This window comes from Cryptotermes secundus, unplaced genomic scaffold (genome assembly GCF_002891405.2).
Source record: "Cryptotermes secundus unplaced genomic scaffold, Csec_1.0 scaffold455, whole genome shotgun sequence".
Lineage (NCBI taxonomy): Eukaryota > Metazoa > Arthropoda > Insecta > Blattodea > Kalotermitidae > Cryptotermes > Cryptotermes secundus.
In genome coordinates this window covers 349,890-373,481 of record NW_019734967.1, presented here as the reverse complement: position 1 = coordinate 373,481, position 23,592 = coordinate 349,890, and the positions used below count along the sequence as shown (strand labels likewise).

The following is a 23,592-nucleotide window of genomic DNA, read 5'->3' as shown; positions in this document are numbered from 1 at the left end:
GATAGAAAAGTGTTCAAGCAAAGAGACATTTAGATTTCGTTCCACTGACAGTGCAGGATGCAGGAAACAGGTAATGAAGCGCCTCGTTATGTAATTACCTCATATCTTTTGCATCCAAACACTGTCATGTCTAGAACCTGAGTTTCTCCCACCGGTGTTTACGGAGAGATCTATCTTCTGGCATATAACGCCGTGTAATCAACTGACGTTTCGGCTCTGCTTGCCACATACTTTCACCCTGGTATCTTGCTCGGCTTATTCTTCGACCCTGAAGATGGAGGGGATGTTTATCCGAAACGTCCGTTGACTTTCAACGGACCACACGGCATTATATTCCAGGAGATACGACTTCTATGTTACATCTGTTATAGTTAAGGGTATTCCGGGTTGTAACGTCGTGTAATTATATCACTTCCATCTTCAGGGTCGGGCAATAAACCGCAATAAGCCAGCTCTCCATCTGCTTCTGCCGGTTTCTTCCTCGGATTATCATCGACCCTGAAGATGGAAGTGATACGTTGCTCCGAAATGTTAGGCCGTCATGAAACCGCAGGCGTTACAACCCACCAACCACATCCTTCAATCTGCTATATATATCCGACAAAGAAACACAAGGAATACAAGAATGGAACAATATTCAATAAAACCAATATTTCCGCATTATATCTTCTGCAGTAGGAAGGAGATCCCTGCAGTGACACTGGCTTCGCGAAATTAACACTGACGCCAAAATTAAACTGGTCAGTAGCATCCAAGAAGCCGAGCCCATAAGAATGTGTGTAGGAGGCCGAGGAGAAGAAAGAAACAAAATGGTAAACTGACGGCTGGGCGGGGGGATGACGTCAAGGAGGAAGAAGGGGGGTAAGAATGCAGTCTGGTTCGGGTCTGTCTAGCTGCCGGCCGGCCAACACGGCGACGGCTCCTGCCTCCTCCGAGATATGGTAGGCTTATTTTCTGCCCATCCGAAACGCAACCATAATAGTTCCGGTTATCGCCGCTTGGAGGAGTTTGCTCCGCTTTAGCCGGAAATAGCTAAGTTACTTGTATTCATTATTAGGATGCTGGATCAACTACTGGTATTAATGGCTATCTACGTGAGACCCGCCATGAAATAAACGCGTGCGGCTTCATTAAGTGTTCCTATGGGAAAAGACAGAAGTCATGAAACATTCCAGACACGCTATATCAATTTATGAGGTTGACTGTATTGTATTTTAGAGAGGGTGGGTTTCCCCATGCACTTAGACCAACTGTTGGTCCATTGTGCCTCCCCCTATGATATTCTACCAGTCTCTATTCCCTACCGGTACTGGTGCGTGCCATCAGTCCCGACTCAGCCAGCGAGTTCGGCCTCTACTGGCTCAGCGGTATCCCGATGCTTCCCCCATCTACCAGAGGCGTTAGAGACTACTGTTGGGCGGGAAATGTCCTGAATTTCGCTCAGTGGTCCCCTTGGGACATGAGGTTCTTTTACGTGCCGTAAAGCTACGACACGGGACCCACGGCTTAAAGTCCCTCCCGGAGGACTTGTTCCCTGAATTTTTCCGCCCTTAAAAATTCCACGACCTCCGCCGGGTTTGAACCCGCGTACCTTGAGTCACGAGATGGGAACGTTACCCCTAGACTACGGAGGCCGCTAATTCTTCAACACTTTGATCGAACGCTGAACGCCACAAAATTCAAATTTCCGCTACGGGACACAATCCCCACCTACTTCCATTAAAGTCCCATCCTCATAAACTACCGTAAATATTAACCCATCATCTCTTCAGTCATCCAAATTGACGTTTCAAAAAATAGGGTTCCCACCAAAATTCTGCAAGCTTTCCTTGCTCGCCTATTGCTCACTGTTCTCACAAAGAGTCCTGGTAGTGTCCTTGCGCAGGATAACATCCCTCTCAGGACAAAAATATGTGTTTCCCGTAACGATTAGATCTGAGCGATCGTGACGAAGCATGAACACAACTGCACATCATCCATGTCCCTAACTTTTATGGGACACTGAACTGATCGAGTTCGGAGATGCAGGGACTAGCTCTGTCAATTGGGCCTAACAGAACAGGTTTCTTATCCGACAATGAGACAGTGTCTAGTCTCCGAAACGTAGTCTGAAATAAAAGATAAGTAAAACTATTCCTGTAACAGGCCGTGAGGGCCCATAGGATTGTGAGACGTTAAGGCTCCCACATTATCTAGACAATCGGCTCAAAGATGGCCGTAAGGTTGTCAGCCTTACGCGCCGGCCGCGCTTTACTCCTCAGGAAAATTATTTAATGAATTCCTGGTGCTCATTTCTGTTAGAGGCTGAGTCGACCCCAGTGCCATAGGTCAATTGAAAAACATCCAATGACCTCATCGGGACTTGAACCCGCGACCTTCCGGCTTGTAGCATAGTGCCTCAGCCAACTACGCTACTGCGTGCATATGGCAATGAATATTGTTCAAAGAATCGATAACTGTAGGCAGCAAGCTTATTGTGCACACGTGTATCCCGTGCCTGTGTTCCGGAAACACAGAGTGGTAAGGGTTTCCGAATTTTACAGACTTTATTTAATTGAAACGTTTAACCTCGCCATTGAGCTTATCGGGGTGTGTACATCACCGCTGCATGTCTACAGGTGTCGTCAAGTCCACTAGATGTCTCACCCAATGAGTGACCACCATCAGGTTCTATCTATATATCTACCTATGGCTCTACAGCCCTTAGCAGACACTGGCAGCTTTTTCAGTTTCTTAATCTATACACTCCTTGCACGGGGGATCAGCCCATTGCAAGGCCGCTACCTACACAAAGAACAACACAAACAGAATAAAGGCACACAGACATCCATGCTTTAAATGGGATTCGAACTCACGATCCCAGTGTCCGAGCGGGCGAAGACCGTTCATGCCTTAGACCGCGCGGCAACTGTGATCAGCTTCACGTGTATGAAATTACCACAAAAAAAAAACCTACAAAAGAACTTAGTTTTGTAAAATTGACCGTCAGTCGCAATGTGACTCTGATTTTGACTTTGACTTTGACCAGTCAGTTTTAGTGTAGCTCCGACTAAATAAGAAGCAAGCTCGCGTCCGACAAAGGGATACCGAGAAGACGTCACCAAGATCAGCGGTGCAAGTAATTGTGATAGTGAAGTTGTGAATAATTGTACTTGCGAGTGTAAAAGAGATTGTCCATTAAGCGTCTTAGCCAAATCTGAGACCCGCGTTACATAGGCAACACGCGACAATACGAGTATATGTGTGCAGCTTTACAGGCTACTGCTGGAATCACCACTACGTCTATCTATGCTTTCATGTAAATTCAACATGTTTCGACCACAGAGAGTCATCATCAGCTACACAGACGATAAGTAAATGATGATAGATAAATGAAATCTGTGTGACAGGTACAGTCACTACCAGAACACTAACATTTCCAATCTGGGACCTCACTACTCCCTCTGCGGTTTTATTTAGGGATATGGTCCCCATAACTTGCTGAAATGTAATCAAAATCGTTAGATTGTATTTGTGACCCATTTGGAAGGCCCCTATTTGTTGGTTCAATGTTCAGATTCACCGAGAGCAATGACAGACTGATGAGTGTGATTAATTGAAATGGATTGGGGAGGAATCAGAGGTAGTCTAAGTGGGGCAGTACCCCGCCTTTCTCGTGGAGGAACTGCGGAAAAACCACGAGAAAACCAAGCCAATATATCTTATGTCCCTGCCGAGTTTGCCTTCTCACACATGCTTAGCTTACCTCGCACCTGCTACACGTCTCGCCCATCACAGATCAGACTGAGCATCCTATGTCTGTATGGAGGTAAGCAGGAAAACGAAAGACACAACAGAACAGAACAGCAAAATGCCACAAGGTGGCGGGCGCCGTTTGGCGTTTCTCTGGCCTCAGGCGCCACATTGGCTGGTTGCCATGTCAACCCCGTCCGCAGCAGCTTTGTGAGAGAGACAGAGAAAGAGAGAGGGGACGAGAAGTCATTCCCACTGCAGGGTACAATTTTGAAAAAGGTCAGACTCTATGCGACAAACCGCAACGAGGATATACAGAAGAAAATGTACCACGATAGTGAGAAAAATCGACTTCTCGACTTTAGACGGTTTTACACGTCATCAGCCTCGCCTCCTCTTCCAGTATGAATTACTGACTTTTGGAATGATGTCTCCATATGCCTATGTATATGTATGTGTTCCTCGTCAGCGCCTGAAAGGCTGGACGGATTTTTATTTATATTTAGTATTCAAGGTCATTGGATTTTTTCAATTGACCTACCTAATCCTTCCAGCAGCACTATGGCCCTGGGGTCGACTCAGCCTCTTAACAGAAATGAGTACCAGGAATATTCTTGGGGGTAAAGGGCGGCCGGCGCGTAAGACTGACAACCTTGCCGCCATCTATGAGCCGACTGTCTAGAAAATGTGGGAACCCCAATATCTCACAACCATATGGGCCTCCACGGCCTTTTGCAGGGATACCTTTACTTACTTTTACTCTTATTCGAGAGTTCAATCTATCCTTGGTCAAATCGAATCGAATCGAATAATTGATATCGAAAAATATGCTCCCCCTTTCAAAAAATGGGTTCCAAAACACAAGACTGAGATTTGCTCGATTTTTGCTGCATTTCTGATTACATTTCAGTAATTTATAGAGACAATATCCCTACACAAAATTCAACAGGTGGCATCTTTTGGAAACTAAAGATACGCGATCTAGAGGCCCTCGAAACCGGACTTACCGGTCAGAGGGATTCCACTGCATTCAGCAACCAACACTAACTACTAAACAACAATCGATTTCATTTCCAAGGCAACGCACTCAAGGTCAATCGTATATGAGAAAGTGTGTGCAATAGATCTGCACAGGAACGAAAAGGGATCCCTGTGCCTGGGGGTATAACCGAGCCACACTGATCCTGGGGGGTGTAAATACGGAAACCTGTTCCTCCAGATTGGGGAAGTCTCGAATCTGAAACAGTAAAATGTGGTCATGAGTCCCGCGGGACTCGAACCTGAGGCAAGGCCAGCAGTAATTGTAAACGACAGACCGATCCTCTTGTCAGAGAGGATGTTACAGAAGGACTATGAACGCAAGTGTTAGTTAAAAAAATTACTGGTCGTGAGTCTCAAAGGGCTTGTCGCCAAGATGAACTGACTGGCGGTAAACCGCCATCCGTAAAGTAATTCTGATTCTGGCTGGTCTGAACGGATATCAAGGTTTGCACTACTGTGCGCTGGCCGGACGAAACTGCACAGGTCTGTAGCACCAGAACTGCCCTGACACTCCTAGGACAGCACTTTTAGGGGGGAAGGGGAAGTATTTCAGGACTCAGTCAGTATCTAGACCATGCATCATCGAATGGTGGGATGACTGGTGAATTGTAAAGGTTTTGGAAGAAAGTGGTTGCGGTCTAATAGAGGAGCTATCCCGGCATTTCTGTGAAGGGACCGAGGAACACGACGAAAAACCCCGTGACGATAGTCGGTATCCCGGCCGAAAATCGAACCGAGCACTACTGCTAGACTAGCCCATTCAGTTGCAGCAGGCTTACTGCACACCAGACACACCAGTTCTTCGCCCCTCCATGCACTTCTGCATATCAGACACACCAGTTCTTTGCTCCTCCGTGTACTACTACACATCAGACACACCAGTCTTTTGGTCAGCCGTGAGATTCTGCACATCAAACACCAATTCTTTGCTTCTCCGTGTACTTCTGCACATCAGACACGCCAGTTTTTTGCTTCTTCATGCGCTTATGCACAACAGACACACCGGTTCTTTGCCTCTCCATGCACTTCTGAACATCAGACACACCAGTTCTTTGCTCCTCCGTGTACTACTACACATCAGACACACCAGTCTTTTGGTCAGCCGTGAGATTCTGCACATCAAACACCAATTCTTTGCTTCTCCGTGTACTTCTGCACATCAGACACATCAGTTCTTTGCCTCTCCATGCATTTGAACATCAGACACACCAGATTTTGTTCATCTGTACGCTTCTGCATCCTACTCCAAAGGGTACCGAGGCACCACACGAAACTTTTCGGTAGTCGATATAGAGGTCCAGCGTCTAGTGTTCTCTTTTCGCGTTCCGGAGGTGACCGCTTTGAGCCACGGCGTGGCAACTGCGTGTGCTAGCGGCCCACAAGCGCTAACTGGTACTCGCCACACGTTATTCGAATTATGAAGGCAAGGAAAATGATATGGCCTGCGAAACGGAACTGAATACGCATCTTTAATAGACACACCAGAAAGAAAGAGACCACTAGGAATGCCCCGTCGTACAAGGGAAGATAATATTAAAATCCTCTTAAAGAAATAGGATGGGACGGTGTGCACTGGATTCATCTGTCTCAGGATATAGACCAGTAGCGGGCTCTGGTGAACACAGTAATGAATAAGCTTTCGGCTTCCATAAAATGCCGATGATTTCTTGAGTGGCTCTGCAACTATTTATTAGCTTTTCAAGAGCTCAGTCCCATGTGCGCAGTTATCCTCAGGCTCTTCAGGCGAATGCTGGTACAATACCTAGATTAGGTCATAACCGCTTCTGTACTAATCTTTTCCAGTTTATCAATCGTCCTTATACAGTCTCGATATTGAAAGCGCCTTTAAATTGCAGCAAAAAAACTCCGTGGCTTTAGTCCGCAAGCGAACTATACCGACCGAGCGACCGCCGCTTGTCGGCGAAGTTAGTGTCAACTTTAGCAAATAGAGGGTGTGACGGGGTCAGCGCAACGAATCCTCACGGCCGTTAATTTCGGTTTTCTAGACCGGAGACGCTACTTTTCCACTCAAGCAACTCCTAAATTATCCTAACAAGGCTGAGTGGACCCCGTTCCAGATCCACTACTTCTCAGAAAATCTGGTAGCGCCAGGAATCGAACTTGGACCTCTGGATCTGCAGCTAGGAACTCTGACTAGACCATTCACAATGAACCTGACACAAAACTGTAAACCTCTACCATCGTATTCATGGACTTCATGTGATTCTCAAAATAAACAGCGATTCTTTCCCTAAATAGCATTAACCGGTTGATATTTCTGATGGAGACGAAACTACATGAGATAGCAACCGAAATTTTAAATGTATACTTCGATAAGTTTCAGTCTTTGTACGGTTAAGGAACAGAGTCTCTTTTCTTTCTGCGGACACGAATACTCAGGCGGAAGAACTGGACGCTCCTCCCGTCAAGTCGGATCGACCTCTTCGTGGCTTCTACTCTCTGCAGAACTGTACAACCTGCTTGTACGTATGTTTGCAATTTATGCACCATCTGCTATGTGAACAAGGGTTCGCAATCGTCAGTTCGTGACGTCACAATCACGAAGTGACTAAAGCCTGTTATGCGGCAATCATACGTCGGCGGGAAATTCAAACTCGCTTACACGGGATTTTCATGCATTTGCCGGGTATCCTGTATCAGTAGCGTAGTTCGTTGGGGCACTATGCTACAAGCCGGAAGGTCGCGGGTTCGATTCCCGATGAGGTCATTGGGTCTTTTTCAATTTACCTAATCCTTCCAGCCGCACTATGGCCCTGGGGTTGACTCAGCCTCTAACAGAAATGAGTACCAGGAATCTTCGTGGGGGTAAATGGTGGCCGGCGCATAAGGCTGACAACCTGAGCACCATCTGTGAGACGATTGTCTAGAAAATGTGGGGGCCTCAACGGGGATAGCTTTACAATTTACCTTTATCCTGGTTCGTACAGCAGAGGGCCTTTAATGTGTCAAGTTCGTCAGCAGTGCAGGTTGGATCGTAGTGAAGACTGGCTGAATATGGCATGCAAGTTGCACCGTGTCTCATAAGGAATTTGGAAAACTGCAATCAAAGCAAACAGATAAGGAATATGGTCCCGTACAGCAGGACAACAGAAGCAGTAGCGAGGAAAGAAGTCAGGTTAGCTGCCTGTCCTGACAAGTGCCAACAGGCGTCCGGGAAGTCTGTGTCGGGCTGCGTGCACACGCTCACTGCCACAGAAGAGGAATCGGGGATCCTGGGAGCACCTTCCTCCCCTCACTGCCATCTGGTTACTGGGCAATTCCCTTGCGGTAAAGACGACCACTGATCTGCAACCAGTGGAGAGTGTATCGCCACGGCCACTATGCTCCTTCAAAGCGACCTGTGCATTTCCATTCAGTTCTGATAACGGATGCCTCAGTCACGGGCCATGCGTCCCTAGTTCGGTCTCCGGCAGGTTCACGAATATTTTTCTTCTCCATAGCGCCCCGACCGGCTTGGAGTCCTCCCAGTGAGTACCGGGGGCTCTGACCTCGGAAGCTAAGCATCGCCGACCTCTCTACAGAGGCTGAGACTGCATGGAACATCGTGACTTGCTTTATGCAGCTGGAGCTCTGCTACCCGCGTCAGAAGAGTGAGAAATACGATCCCACTTGCAACGGGAATGAGGGTGAGTCAACGTCACTTAGTGACGTCATCACCAGAAAGTTGCTATTCATACTATTTTCAACATATGTACTTCTTTAAGGCCGTACCATAGCTCAGGCGGTTAGTCTCCGGAATCCCTCAGCGGCGGCACGAGTTCGAGCCCAGGTCATGTTGGATTTGTGGTGGACTAAGTGGCATTAGGGCAGGTTTTCTCCGAATACTTCGGTTTCCCCTGCCAATCCTCATTCCACCAATTGCTCCAATCACCCTCACCTATCATCTGGAGTCGGTACAGTAGGCCAAATACGTAGCGGCCGACGTGCCAAGTGGTTTCAGCCTTACCCCACCCCAAGAAATTAAAAAAAATGGCCTACGTACTTCTGCTATTCATATGTCGGTAGTAAATGCAACTGTGAACAGAACGCAGCAACTTTTGGGAGACGATGTAATGGCAGCACAGATCAAGGCCTCGAATGGCACAACTTGGGCAGTTAATCGCCTGCCTCTCGCCGTAGAGGCACAGGTTCAAAAACGGATGATCCTATANGGGGGGGGGGGTGACGTCGTGTGGTTGGGAAACAGACCGAAGCCACGCCAAGCAAAAAGCAGAAGCAGGAGGAAAGTTGGTTTCTTCTTGCCTCGTTTACTCTTTGACGCTGATGATGGAAGCAATATGTTCCTCCGAAACGTCAAGCTCTCTCTGAACTATGCGGCGTTATGACACAGAAAGCGACAGTGCCGTGAGATCCTCAATAATGCGTACGTATGTTATCGGCAAGGCCGGTCGCCTTGGTAATGGAATCAATGCCGTTAGCGCTGAGCCGCTGCGGAGGCACACGGTGTTACCTCCACGCCTGAATTCACCCGTGCTCCGTACGAGCAGACAGTGACTACCAGTGTTGCCTGCCTGCTATAGTACAGGTGTTTAAAAACTGACCACAAAGCACTCCACAGCCATCCCCAGACGCGTCAGTAAAATATGGTCGTGAGTCCCGAGGAACTCGGAAGCAAGAATCACTGTGCTTGCGACCGCCAGCAGAAATTCAGCATTCAGTCTCTCAGATCGACGGAGCCACACACAGAAACACAGGCCACTCCACTCGTCGAAGAGGAAACCACACTTCTTGGTCATGCATCTCGAAGAGAACTGAAACCAAGAATGGCACTGCTGGCGAGGGCCAGCAATAATTTAACCTACCACATTCCCGAAATCCTGTACGTCACATCCTCGTCAACTGGTGATCCCCGAGAAGACCAGGTGATCCTCAGGGGTTCATACCCTGAGAACCGTTTAAGAACAGATAGATGAGTTAAATATTGGCAAATATACAGAGACACGAAGGCGTGCGGCTTGCGTCTACCGGTTTCATGTTTGGCTTTCTTCGACCCTTAAGATGGAGGCGATATTATCCTCCGACACATCGGGCTTTCCCCAAACTACACGGTGCTACAACCTTCATCTGTCGTCGCGCGACAGACCTACTGACAGCTGAGGCTTTGCATCTCAGCTGCTCCTTCTCTGGGCTCAGAGTAGAGACGCAACCACATCATGCGCGACAAATCAGGCTGCCTCGTATAACCCCGTGTAACTGTGGTAGAAACTTGCTTCTTGGTGGCTGCCCGTTTGGCTTAAAGTTTCAGCAAGCTCACCTCTTGGGTTTACATTTCGGCCCTGAAGATGGCAGCAGTGCATTTCTCCGAAACGCCTATGAGCTTGCTTGTTTGACTTAATCCGAAATGTCGGCAAGTTCTACGAAACTGTACGGCGTCTCGTCCCAGGAGACGGTACTCTTGAAGCTATAAATAAATAAGAATTCGGGCCAGCGTGAAGTGCGGTCCACAGTTGGCGACTAATGTGCACTGGAAGGCCACACCGACAATCCTACGGGGTGAGGTGGCGTAACAAAAACAGTTTGACTCTTCCTGGAAGGTTCCTACTGGCCCGAGGACATTTCGGAGAACTCAGAAGGCGGTTTATGATTCTGGGAAGTGCTTGTAACTGGCGAAGCAGGCAGACCTTGGGCATGGCTGCCTTGTGTCTCGTGGCCGCGCTGCCTCCTTGCACGCCGTATTGGCGACAGTCCTGATCGCTTTCGCTTCGACCGTCTTGCACGGGCCAATTTTGTCTCTTCTGCACCAAGGGCAATGATTGGCGAAACCCAATGGAATCCCATATAGCCATTTATGTCAAGGTCATTGCACCAAACATTAACACACATCGTCGTTTAACCCTTTGTGGCCAGGGTACGTACCACCTGCTTTAACATACTAACACTCCGTATTGGGTCCACAGGGTGTATTTGTGTTTCGTGGGGTTCTCACAATAAACAGCGATTGCTTCCATAAATAGCATTAATAGGTTGCGCCTTGGAGAGGAGACGTAATGTGTTTCCTGTGAGGTACGAACAGAGTATTTATGTTGTTTAGAAGAAAATCGGTCTTCGAAGCCCGTGTGGTGGCGGGGTCGAATACCTCCACGGTTGCCCTGAGAGTCGTAGGAGGCGACGAAAAGGGAATCTTGTGCCTGGAGATATAACTGGGTCACCTTGTTCCTGAGGGAAATAAATACGGGAACCTGGCCATCTGAGTAAGTAGAATATGGCAATGAGTCCCGCAGAATTCGGACCAGAGAACGACTGCGCTGGCGAGGACCAGAATAAATTGTAAACGACAGATCCGTCCTCACGTCAGAGAGGGCGCCCCATATCAACAAACCCGCAGTTGTATGACAGCAACAAAAATCTACTCTTGGGCCCCAGATGGGGCTTAACACCAAGGCAGACTAGCCGACTGACCGTCGGTCGCAACATAATTTTGACTTTCATCCAGTCTTCGAACCCCATGGGAGGTTCTCTATTCCAAATTATCAACCCATCCTCTCGTCAAAGAGGATGTTACTTAAAGACTATAAACGCAAGGATTCAGTTGTTAAAACATATCTGGTCGTGTTTCTCAAGGAGCTTGTCGCCAAGACGAACTGGTGGGCTGTAAACCACCAGTTGCAAAGTAACCCTGACTCAGTCCTCGAAGAGTTATAAATCGTTTCAATACTTGACCTTCGTACTGATTTATTTTCGTGTTTAGGTTGATATAATTGCAAGACGGACCCAACCTCTCTCATTAAACACAATAACTCCACGTTACTGAAACCTACATAAGAAGCCGCCAGTTGCTCAGCTACTCAAAGAATTTCCCTACATTCTATGGAACACGAAGGTACATTATCGTGTTCAAAAGATCCATCTTTTTTCTCTCTCATGGGGTGATACTGAGTCCACTTAGAACTGCGGCCACTGTTTGTCCTATTGTACCAGCCCCAGATGACAGATGATGGTGACTATGGAGCAATCGATAATCCCACATAACCTTACCCGGGCTCGAACCCGGGCCGCCGCGGTGGGAGACCAGCGACTAACATCTTAATATTATCCTCCCACCTACATCTAGTGTTCCTAGTCTCTTCCTCTCTGACTTTCCCACCGAAACATATTTCCCCATATGCATGCTACATTCCCTGCCCATCTCTTCCTTGAATTAAAATCTTTTGCTTAGTTAAGCTGTTTCGAAGACGTGATATTTTTTGTAATTTGAAGCGTATTTCCACCTGATAATTAGAATGATCGAGTTAAGGAGTTAGTTTAGTTCAGATGGTCACGTAGAGACTGAAAGATACATTGGAATTGATTACATCTGCAGGAACAGCTTGTGGGGTTGTAAACGTTTTACAAAGGGAGGGTGTAACATTATTACATGGCTTAATGGTGCTTGTTGCCGGTCACGGTAGCCGAGCGGTCTAAGGCCTGTATTGTCTTCGCTCGCTTGGAAACCGGGATCGTGGGTTCGAATCCCACTCAGGGCATGGATGTTTGTGTGCGTTTTTCTGTGTTTGTGTACAGGTAGAGGCCTTGCGACGAGCCGATCACCCGCCCAAGGAGTCCTACCGAATGTGTAAGATCTAGAAAAAACCGAAGTGAACGGAGTTCATGGAGGTAGGCCTAAGCCCACTGGGGCTGTAGTGCCGAGGAAAAAAAATGTTGCTTGTTACTGTCGTTCCAAATAACGTATTAACTGTCCATTTATTGCGGACTGTCATTTCGTCTTTAGTTCTTTGCTAGTCCGTAAAACAACCCGTACTTTAGCTATATAAACAAAATATCGTACAGCCTGTGAAATGTTGAGAAACGTGTAGGAAGTGGTCGTGGAATATTTGATCGTAGTTACTTTGCTGTGCTTTACTATTACGTCAGATAACACTGGCGGTGACGGTAGCTGCCAATATGTCATGAAACGTAACTCAAAATGGATCCTGATTCAACGTAGGCGTCACATGAAACAATTCATTCCAGATCGCTGAACAGTACTCTGCTTTTGTATCTCTTTCCCAGATCCAAGCTTCGATTTTCTATAGCAATGTATGACTTTGAATCGTTTTATGCCGAAATCTGTACTTAACATGTTGAAGGATGGCCACAATAACTTTAAAAATGTGCTGCCAATTTAGTACTACAAACCTTCTAAGTTTATTTGTGAAAACAAGACCCAGAGCCTAACCTTAGGATTTGCCTCCGCCTACAGTTCTACAAGGTTAGGTTACGGTACCCAGAATCTAATCCGCCAGACGTATCAAATTAGAACTTTACACGGACGACAAAGTGGCCAATGGGGGTGGGTTTCGCTCTCCCCTGCCAATTCTCATAACACCAACCGCTGAACATTAATCCCGCTATCATTCAACGCCGTATAGTCTCGTTGCTGGCAGCGTCCTTAAATGACCAATTACAAAAACAACTTGACATAAATGCTGGCATTTATGTCACAACAGATTCACTTTTCGGGGAGAAGGCACTCATCTCGCTTTGTTACTGGCGTCAGATTTTACCAGCGTAAGGGCGGCCGCACACCAACTGCGTCAAGACATGAGACAAAAGACGCAGTCTTGCTACATTCGTGATTCGTCAGCATCGTGACTCAGACCGGTGAGCGGCGGTTTTCATAATCTCATTCGTTTCAACTGTGCTCCTTTCTTTGCGTCTTGTCGCAGACATCGTGTCTTGATTGTTACATATCTTGACGCATACCGGTGTGCGGCCGACCTAAGAATTCTGCGACATGTGTGAATTACAACGCAGGGGGCGAACCTTTTCAACCACAATCAGCTTCACGTAGGACGGAGGACACACCAAATGGCTTACTGCAACACTAAGCGCGACGAGCGGACACCACGCTGGGTCCACGCCTCGGGGACCCAGCCAGTTCGTCAGCTACCGAAACCCAAAGGTTCATTACCGTGTTCACAAGAGTCCGCCATTCGTAACTATCCTCAGCCACATGACACCATCCACACACAGGCAAAGGCACCTGTTCTCGCCCCACCCTGGTTTCATGAAAAGAAAATGGAAATTAACGCAATATTAACCCCGACAATTAAACCCGTATTTTGAGAACTCTGGATCCGGGATAACTCAGCCGGTATAGCGACGGACTGGACTGACAATTAATCGGGATTCTATTACCGACAGCTACGACAGATTTTTCTCTTCTCCGCAGCGTCCACACCGCCTCTGAGGGTTACTCAGCCCCCTATCCTATGGATACTGGGGGCCCTTTCGGGGGGTAATACGGCCTGAACGTGAAGCTGACCATTCGCCTCCATCTGAAGCCGAGGTTATAGAATACGCGGATCTATTATACGTCCACTCCCCCATTCGTCTTAATGCGTGGTGCTTAATTAAACAAGCATACTGAAAAAACTTACCTTACCTTAATACCATTGGGCGAACAGTAAAAATATTTTTGAACAACTTAAACGTAAGCTTGTGCGTTAACATTCCGGCTGCCCTCCGCAGAAATCCTTGCGAGGTCTATGTTATCACAGTATTACTTTCAGATCCATTTCAATATTATCCTTCCATCTTCGTGTTCAAAGTGGTAATTCAGATGCCCAACTAACGTTTCGCATGTCTCATCTCTCCCATGCATGAAGAGCCGAGACAGCGCAGTCAGGCTGGACGACCGAGAGATCGAAGTGTCAAGAATTTTCCCTTCTCCACATCGTTCAGACCGACTCTGTGGTCCACCCACCCTCCCATCCAATGAGTACCTGGGAATCTTTCCCCGTGGGTAAAGCGACCGGGACGTGAAGCTGACCACTCAGGTCCATCTACTGCCGGGGTCAAGTAAACATGAATCTATATATCCACTCCCCCATACGCCTTCATGGCGTAGTGCCTTATTAGTTAAGCACAGGAGAAACTTTACCGTATCTTATCCATGCAGGCTACACGTTCAGCAACCAGTACCGGCCGCGTGCTGCCCCCTCACGGCTCCACGTAATCTCAGCGACCTCAGGACATGTCCTTCACCTGATACATTCCCTCACAAGGTGAAGCTATCCATGTAACACGCCGTGGAGGCCCATAGGGTTGTGAGACGTCGAGGCTACCGTATTATTTCTAGACAGTCGGCTCCCACATGGCGGTGAGCTTTAAACCTTACGCTCTGACCGCCCTTTACCCCCAGAAATTACCCTGGTACTCATTTCTGTTAGGGTCTGAATCAACCCAAGGGGCATAGAGCTTCTGGAAGGATTAGGTGAACTGAAATTCCAATGACCTCATCGGGAACCGATCCTGCCAGGTTCTTTACTTCTCTGCATGAAGGTTTTGAAGTGAGCTGAAGCATACTGCTGTCATTTGTTAGTCGTCTGTTTACCGATTTATCTCGGTACCACAGGCTATACAGCATCGAATTGTATAGTGACAGTGAGTTCTAGATGGGAAGACACCGTCACCTAGATGAGATACTGGAGCGACTGAGGAAACCCGCTGGAGCCAACCATCTCCTGACGAATTTGGTTATTTAACGCCGCTGTCCCTACAGACTACGAGGGTCGTTCAGAAAGTAAAGAGACAGCAGCACACATGCGCTACTTGCTCACTTTGCGTGGGACGAAGTTTTTTCCGTCCTCCCTACAATCCGGACTTGTTCACACACTTAAAGCAGTTTTGGGACAGCACGCGCATGCGTATCGATGAAGACGGTTAATGACTGGTTCAGTGGACTGGCGGCAGATTTCTATGATGCAGTGAAGTAAGTAAAGTAAAGCTATCCCTGTAACAGGCCGTGAAGGCCCATAGGGTTGTGAGACGTTGAGGGTCCCACATTATCTAGACAATCGGCTTAAAGATGGCGGTAAGGCTGTCAGCCCTACGCGCCGGCCGCGCTTTAATCCCCAGGAAAATTATTTAATTAATTTCTGGTACTCATTTCTGCTAGAGGCTGAGTCGACCCCAGGGCAATAGTGCGGCTGGAAGGATTTGGTCAATTGAAAAAATCCAATGACCTAATCGGGACTTGAACCCGCGACCTTCCGGATTGTAGCATAGTGCCTCAACCAACTACGCTACCGCGTGCCCCCTTTCCATGATGCAGACATACAGAAACTCGCCTCACGATATGACCAAGTTCTTGAATCTTCGTCAGAATTACGTAGAAAAATTATTTAAGGTCTGTAGTATTGACGTTAAAATATTTTTTCTTCTAAATTTTATTAATTTATTTTTTTAATCACCGAAATGTTTTCACTTTCTGGACGACTTATATAACACGGTACAGACTGCGCGCGCGTGCGCCTTGTTGAAACGGATCCCATGTGCGCACAGCGCAATAGTTTTGCGGCGCGTTCGCTCACTTTACATCCTCCCGAACGCCGCCAAGATGTACGGAAAAATGTGTAATGGGTATAACGCGCGTGCTTCGAGTCTCTCTACAACTTTCATTTGAAAATTTCTTCGTTCTTCTTAACGTTCAGCAGGTTTGTTTGCAGATCGCGACGTAATGAAAGAGTGTAATTTTATAATTTATACTCTCATACTAAGATTTTAATTGGCCGCGCCATAGCTCAAGCGGTTAGTAGCTGGCTTCCCACCGCGGCGGCCCGGATTCCATCCCGGGTCTGGTCAAGTGGGATTTGTGGTGGACAAAGTGGCGCTGGCGCAGGTTTTCTCCGAGTACTTCGGTTTCCCCTGCCAGTCCTCTTTCCACCAATTGCTCCACAACCACCCTCACCTATCATCTGGGGCTGGTACAACAGGCCAGAAGTGGCTGCAGTACAAGGGACTTAGTCCCACCGCACTAGCAATAAGCAAAACCCTATGCATCATCGTGAACTCTGAGTTGTATGTACGTGTAATACATTTCTTCTTCTGGTCCTATATATATTACTTATTTACTCACTCATGGAGCTGAGCCGTTCTTGAGGAGTCACCAAATCTGCAGCTACTCAAGAATTTCCCAGCATTTCATGGAACCCGAAGGTCCAACGATATCTATATATTGGACTTGGTAAGGTGATGGACTCTCTTCATTTAAGGCACTTAGATACCAGCCTCCCTCTCATCCCTACAAAAACATCATTACAACGACGTCAGTCTGTCGGGCTATATGGCGTCGAATGGTAGGATGGTTGGGGAACACTGAGTTGGAATGAATATCGAAAAAAGTGGTCGTGGCCTGAGATACTACCCCGGTATTTGCCTGGAGGACTGAGGGGAAAACACGAAAATCTTCCGTCAGGGGAGCCAGTGTTCTTGCCGAGATTCGAAAGGGATACCTCTCGCATACGCGAGACCGCCACGTCATCCCGCTTGACGCTGCTAATGAAACTCCGAGACAGCCTGCCTGGGGGTCCCGTGGGTTGGAGCGAATACGTCACGGCCTATCCGCTGATTACCACATCGCATCCGCCATTGATTTCCGTTACCGGGGGATACATCCAGCCGTGTTGACGCTGCTCTTCGTGCGTGGCGCGCCGTGACATAGGAACACCGTCGCGTGAAAGTAAAGTCCCTGTGGGTGTCATTAATTAATGGACGTATAGCTCAAGGCATTGTTAATCTTGGTACTAGATGCAGGAGTGGTCAGCTGCACACCTCGCCAGCTTAATCCCACGGAAGAACCACTTATCCAGGTTTCCACTGGGTAAGTGGGTCACCAGGCCCCAGAGCCGGTCTGGACGCTGTGGATAGGAGACTGGGCCGGCCATCTCGCAGCAGATGGGAACATCGAGTAAGATACCTCGGCAAATTCTGGCTCCTTGGTTTACTCTTCCGACTGTCAAGAGTCTTGAAAGCGCCGGTCAACCTTTACCGGACTATACGGCGTCACATCCAAGAGGATAGTATGCTTCCAATTCTCTATTCGCCCAGATATGTTGTAATCTGATTACATTCAGCAGTGTCACTGAAACCCATGACAGCCAGCCGCTCAGCCATCAAGAAATTCATTCTTTCAAGATGTCGGAAGGTTCATTACTGAGGTCACAGCAGTGGTTCCTGTCCTTAGCCACACAAATCGAGTCAGGCCTTTCTTTAAAATCCACTTTAATATTATCCTCCGATATTCCAACCGGTCTCTCCCTTTCAGGATGAGCAACTAAAATTGTGCATGCAATTCTTAGCTCTCCCCAGGTGCAAACCACGTCCAGAACAGAAGTTGGGGCGTGAAACTGGCCACTACCCTTAATCAAGTACCAAGATAAGAAACCGGAGCCGTCCTACTTTCACTCCAGCACAAGTCTATGCTGCCGTGCAAGTCTGGTGGATGGATGCTAACATTTCAGATCATTCTACGCTCAACATGGAGGTTGATACCCATCTACCAACCCACACGGCGTCACACACGAGATCATGGTCTTGATACCACTGGCATGAGTGTTCCAAATCTCCGCTTTGCCTCGACCTTTATCCTGCTATGTACAGGATATCACAGTTTGATATAGTCAGCTGCTGACTGAACGCGAACAGTAGCCAGAGCTCAAGGTAAAGGTAGAGATGTCCCTGTGCTTAAGCACTACGCTATGAAGACGTATGGTGAGTGGAGGTATAGTTCCACGATTCTTGACCTCAGCACTAGCTGAGGTGAGTGGTCAGCTTCACGGCCCTGCCTCTTTATCTCCGAGAAAAGCCCCTGGTACCCGTTGGACAGGAGGCTGGGTAGGCCCCAGAGCCGGTCTGGACGACGTGGAGAAGAGAAAAATATTGCCACGCCTGGAATAGAACCCGGGCGGTCCAGCCCGTCGCTATACCGACTCATGTATCCAGGGGTGCAATCCTGAAAATGTAACTGCTGTGGAGAAGTTGTACGCTGTTCCATGAGTCGTGACCTAGGCCGCTCCTGTCGTCTAAGGGCCCCCCTACACACACAGTTTGGCCTCCAGTTCGGCCTGCACAGTTGAAGACTGAAAGGCAAAACTGACGTGTGTGGTGCGGCCGGCCAATCGTTTGGACTGTTGGCCTGTGGGAAACCCGTCAGTCCGTCAGTTCTGCCTGCACGTGACGTGTGTGACTCAACATTATAGGCTGGAAGACCGTGATTGTGGCATGAAGCCTGCAATTTTATCTGCGCGTGTATGGGGAGGAAAGGGAGGGGGTAAACTGTCACAGTTTTGCCTGTAAGGTCGATCGGAAGGCCATACTGTGTGTGTATGGGGGCCTAAGCAGTGACAGCTTTGCAATTTTCAATGCGAAACTTCACTACGAATAGTTCACGAAACGGACGTACTTAACGGACCGGCGCTTCCGCCTCAGCGAGGTCGAAAAGTAAACAGGCAAAATTATATTTCTACATATACATACGAGTATAAATGTTCTGTGTAACACTTTATCATTTGGTTCAGCATAGCAACGAACTGCCGGACGTTAGCACGCTGCACAAACTTGAGTTATGTAAAAGGTCATGAACGACCAAGCAGTCTTATGAGTGCATCGTTTCTATTATGTGAGTACCGATTCTGATGTTGACATTTGGCGTTTAGTAAGTATACCTTACGAAGTAAGTGGTTAAAGATTAACTAATTGTGTGCGCTATCCGTGGGAGATGGCATTAAACGTCAGTCTCGACGTATCACTCGATAGCTTGTAGGACTGGGAAGGAATACAGGAAAATACAGGGGAAGTTCATAGTATGAAAGCATTTCCCGCTTCATTACCAGCGGATGTTAGACCAGTCATCTTTAAAAAGAAAACAAACTCCGTGGCTTTAGTCCGCGAGCGAACTATATCGACCGAGCGACCGCCGCTTGTCGGCGAAGTTAGTTTTAAACAGAACAATAACAAAGGCACAATTTCATCACTCTGTATCGCCCGCTACTTAGGTTCGGATACAGCAGCGCCCCGGTGCTCCAAGGGACATCGGGCGCCCCCCCCCCCTTGACTTCCTTATCTCGATGGCAAGTAATTCACTGATTGGCTGCGAAACTGCTGCTGGTCTTCGCCACCAGTGATTCTTGGTTCCGAGACCCACGGGACTCATGACCATATTTCACTATTTTGGGACTTTCGAAGCCTTCAGACCACTCCTCCAAATAATACGCTGAGGGACTGTACACAGTTTTATCCTGGTTCAGACGTGACAGAAGACGGGATAGCTCAGTTAGCACTGTTCATACTCGGTCTACTACGGGAACGAGGACCGTACGTCATTGTCAGTGAGTGACGTAGCTGTTATGTCATCATTAAAATTATTAATATATATTTTAAATATACTTCCACTGGTCATACACCAGTGGGGAATTTCAACATACTTGAAGGGTTATTTTCTTGTTATGTTATGCATCTTGTGTACATCTATACAGTATACAGTCATTCTAAATTATTGTCGGGGTTTTCGTGGCCTATAATTTTCAAACCAGAAAGAACAAAATAAAACTGCTTACGGAATATGAAAGTGTAAGTCAACGAGTTTTGTTATCTATAGAACCAATACTGCATTCATATTCGTAAGCAGTTTTCTTTTGTTTCCGGTTTGAAAATTGTAGGCCACGAAAACCCCGACAGTAATTTTGAATCACACTGTACTTTACGTGTTACTTTGACGCTGATCTGTCCTAGCCCTTATTTTATTTGGATGATTATAAATGACCGTGAACTTTATTTACAATTGATTCCCGGTAATTTTTAATTAAGAATCTTATATTTCGATATTACTGGGGCTTCATCGTGATCTATAACACCGTATTTCATTGTCTGGGACGTACAATACGGAGTTTACGTGGAAATTTCTGGATTCTGGCAGGCCAAAAGTCTGGAGTTCTGATATTTACGAGCAGTCATTAATTTAGCTCGGGTAGAGGAAACCGGACGCGCCTACGAAAGTCAGTGAAAAAGACAGGTTAAAACTCGTTATAATTGCCTGTGAATGAGGACCACTCAATGGCCATTATGCTTAGTCGCCCCGTTCTAACTTCCCTACGGGTGATGGGATAGCATGCATATGTCCGCACCGCGTAGAATTCGTTTCTTTTTCGAATTCCCAGCGTGGGATGTGCAAGCCATTTCCACGTGGCTAGTCTTTCACCGTATTGTGAATTGTACGGACGTGACCCTTGCACGCTCCGAGACCCAGTTTGCAGATTAAAAATTTGTAATTGTAAGCATTAATGTACAGTAAATTAAACAGCGTGGTTTGGAGAACAATAAGTGAATCAACTTCAAGCTGGATCAACTCCCAGAATACCGCTACCTTGAGTCTCATGCTAACCGACCCAGCCAGTTTCCCCGTACCTATACCGACCTGTGAGGACAACTTGCAGTGATCATCATACCTGTACACTCTCCTAAGGTAGAAACATATGTAGCAGAGATAGCACCATTCCGACTGAGCTGATATTACAAAGGCGGGTTGGAAAAGAGCGGTGTTAACGTGTAGTCATACAGCACGTTAATTCTGTTCTCGTATATAATAAGCGACTGAATTGAATCTATCAAAAGATCAATCAGTTTATTATGCTGAACACCAATATAACAAATATTCAATTCAATCGCTTATTATAACAACAGTATCAATGCGTTGTGTGACGGCAAGAAGTAACTAAATTTACAAGGGATGTCTTCCATAAGGCTGCCTACATGTGGTTACGACGTGCTCTGGGACGTCTTACGGAAAACCGAGGAATTGGACATTCAAATCGGCTCTGGCGCTCACACCCCCTAACTATTCAGAAGGCACAGGGCCGGGGAAGTGCGGTGATACAGAAGGCATGGATGTGCGCATGTGCTGTGCTGTCCGGTGTGGGTAGAGACCTCGCGGAGGGCAGATTCCCTGTCCAAGGGGTCTCACTAAGTGCCTGTAAACGGGTGGCTCTCAGCAGCATGAGCAACACACAAGAAGAAGATGAAGACGATGATTTTATGTTATAGCTTTCGACTTTTCGCGCGCTCGTAACGAAAATTTGCAAAAGTGAGACTGTCAGCTTCGCTGTCTGCCTATTTTTCCGTCCGTAAATCCCAAGAGCCTTGAACGGATTCTCACGAAATCTGCTCCTGTGGGGTTTCTGCTAAGATCTGTCAGTACGTTCCAGTTTTCGTCAAGATCGGACAGCAATAACGGAACGTGCCGTGACTAATCGCATCACTGAGCAGCTCGAGCACGTAGCGCGCGAAATATTATCCCAAACAATAAACGTTTTGGGACGAATGTCACAGAAGAAACTGAACCAACACCCTTCATGCAGAATTATTATTCTTCGGTAAGTCGATATAATTAATCAACAAAAAGTTCTGGCAGGAACTAACCGCCCATCCCTTTCAAACGAAACGGACCGCACAGAAAAACGAAGTCTCCAACAGTTCTTCTAGTGTTGGCGTGTGTGTTCGTCACAGCGGTAACATATTTTACCGAGCCGTTGTCTAGCAACGACAGGGGGACACACATACAGGCACACACACTGATGGAAGGGATTTATGAAGTAAGCTGTTGGGATTGTCACAGGTGGCATGATATACATACCAAGTTTCATAAATAATAGTTCTGCCATTCAAAAATTGATATGGGGGATACACTGACACACAGAGGGAATGCACCACAATTCTTACGTGATGCATACCTTTCCTAACTTTTTTATTGCCACTTTCAGTGGGTATCGGCAGGAACCAATAAATGTGAAAAATTCCTTATGAGGTAGGTTTCGACACACCACTTGGGTGGTTCGCTTTTGCAATGCATTTCCTTGTTCGCGGTCATGATACTTTCTCTGTGTCCATGAAGGCAGCTTGAGCCCCGCAACAGCGCTGGTAACAATGGGAACCAGTTAACCTTGACAAGTGAGTGTCACCAATCCACTCGAGAGCAGACAGTTCCGTTGCTGTGGCGAGTTCGACGTGCAAAACGTTTATCTTATCACCCTCAGAATGAAGAGATACAGGAAAGAAAATCGGTGCAAAGACAACGCACAAACGTTGTCATACAGAGGCTGTATCGACATGTCCCTGAAGACAGCGCCAGCGCAGTTTCATTTACGGAGATGGTCTCCATATCATACCGAAATTTAATCAAAATCGTTTCTACCGTTTTCGAGAAAATTGCAATTTTGTGTTTGATGGCACATCTGAAGAGCCTTACTTTGGAGCTACATGTTCACCGAGCTCCGCCCTATGATGGATATCAGTAAATAGCAAATAACAATAAAATTCTTTCGACTGTTCAGGAACTAGCGAGGGCCACATCCATACATGCCGACAAGGAGACATACAAAATATTTTTTTTTCGCATTCAGAGAAGCTGAAAACGTATACTTTTCGATGACTGATTTTTTCATCATCACAATACAATATTGTATCTACCAATGTCTCTAGAGACCCTGTAGACCTTAGCCGCTTCCTCAGTTTATTAATCTATACAGCCGGTAGGACTCTTTAGACATCCATGCCTCGAGTGGGACTCGAACCCACGATCCCAGTGTTCGAGCGGGCGAAGACGGTTCCTGCCTTATACCGCGCGGCCCCTGTGACCAGCTACATTCTCGTATATGCTACGTGTATACGAGGAAGTAAACGGTGAAACATAATTACCAGGGGAAAATATAAAAAATGAGAACATGATAAAAGTGCGACGCGACAGAGAGACATGCGGGAGTATCGGATACAACGGCAAAAAAGCCTCTTGATGAAGAAAGCAGTCTTCTGGGATTTGGCACCGTGTATATGTGGTGTTAGCCGACGTTTCGGAGGAACGTATCGCCTCCATCTTCAGGGTAGAAGAAAAAATATAAGAAATCCGCAAGCGAAGAGACTGCTTTTACCGGTTCTCACGGTCTCTTCGCTTGCGGATTTCTTATATTTTTTCTTCTACCCTGAAGATGGAGGCGATACGTTCCTCCGAAACGTCGGTTAACACCACATATACACGGTGCCAAATCC

At 47.1% G+C, this 23,592-nt stretch overlaps 1 protein-coding gene across 1 annotated transcript in view; it reads right to left on the bottom strand.

The window, feature by feature from the left end:
• LOC111869078 overlaps positions 1-23,592 on the bottom strand; it is a 223,647-nt gene that overhangs the window by 127,683 nt on the left and 72,372 nt on the right. The window lies entirely within an intron of this gene.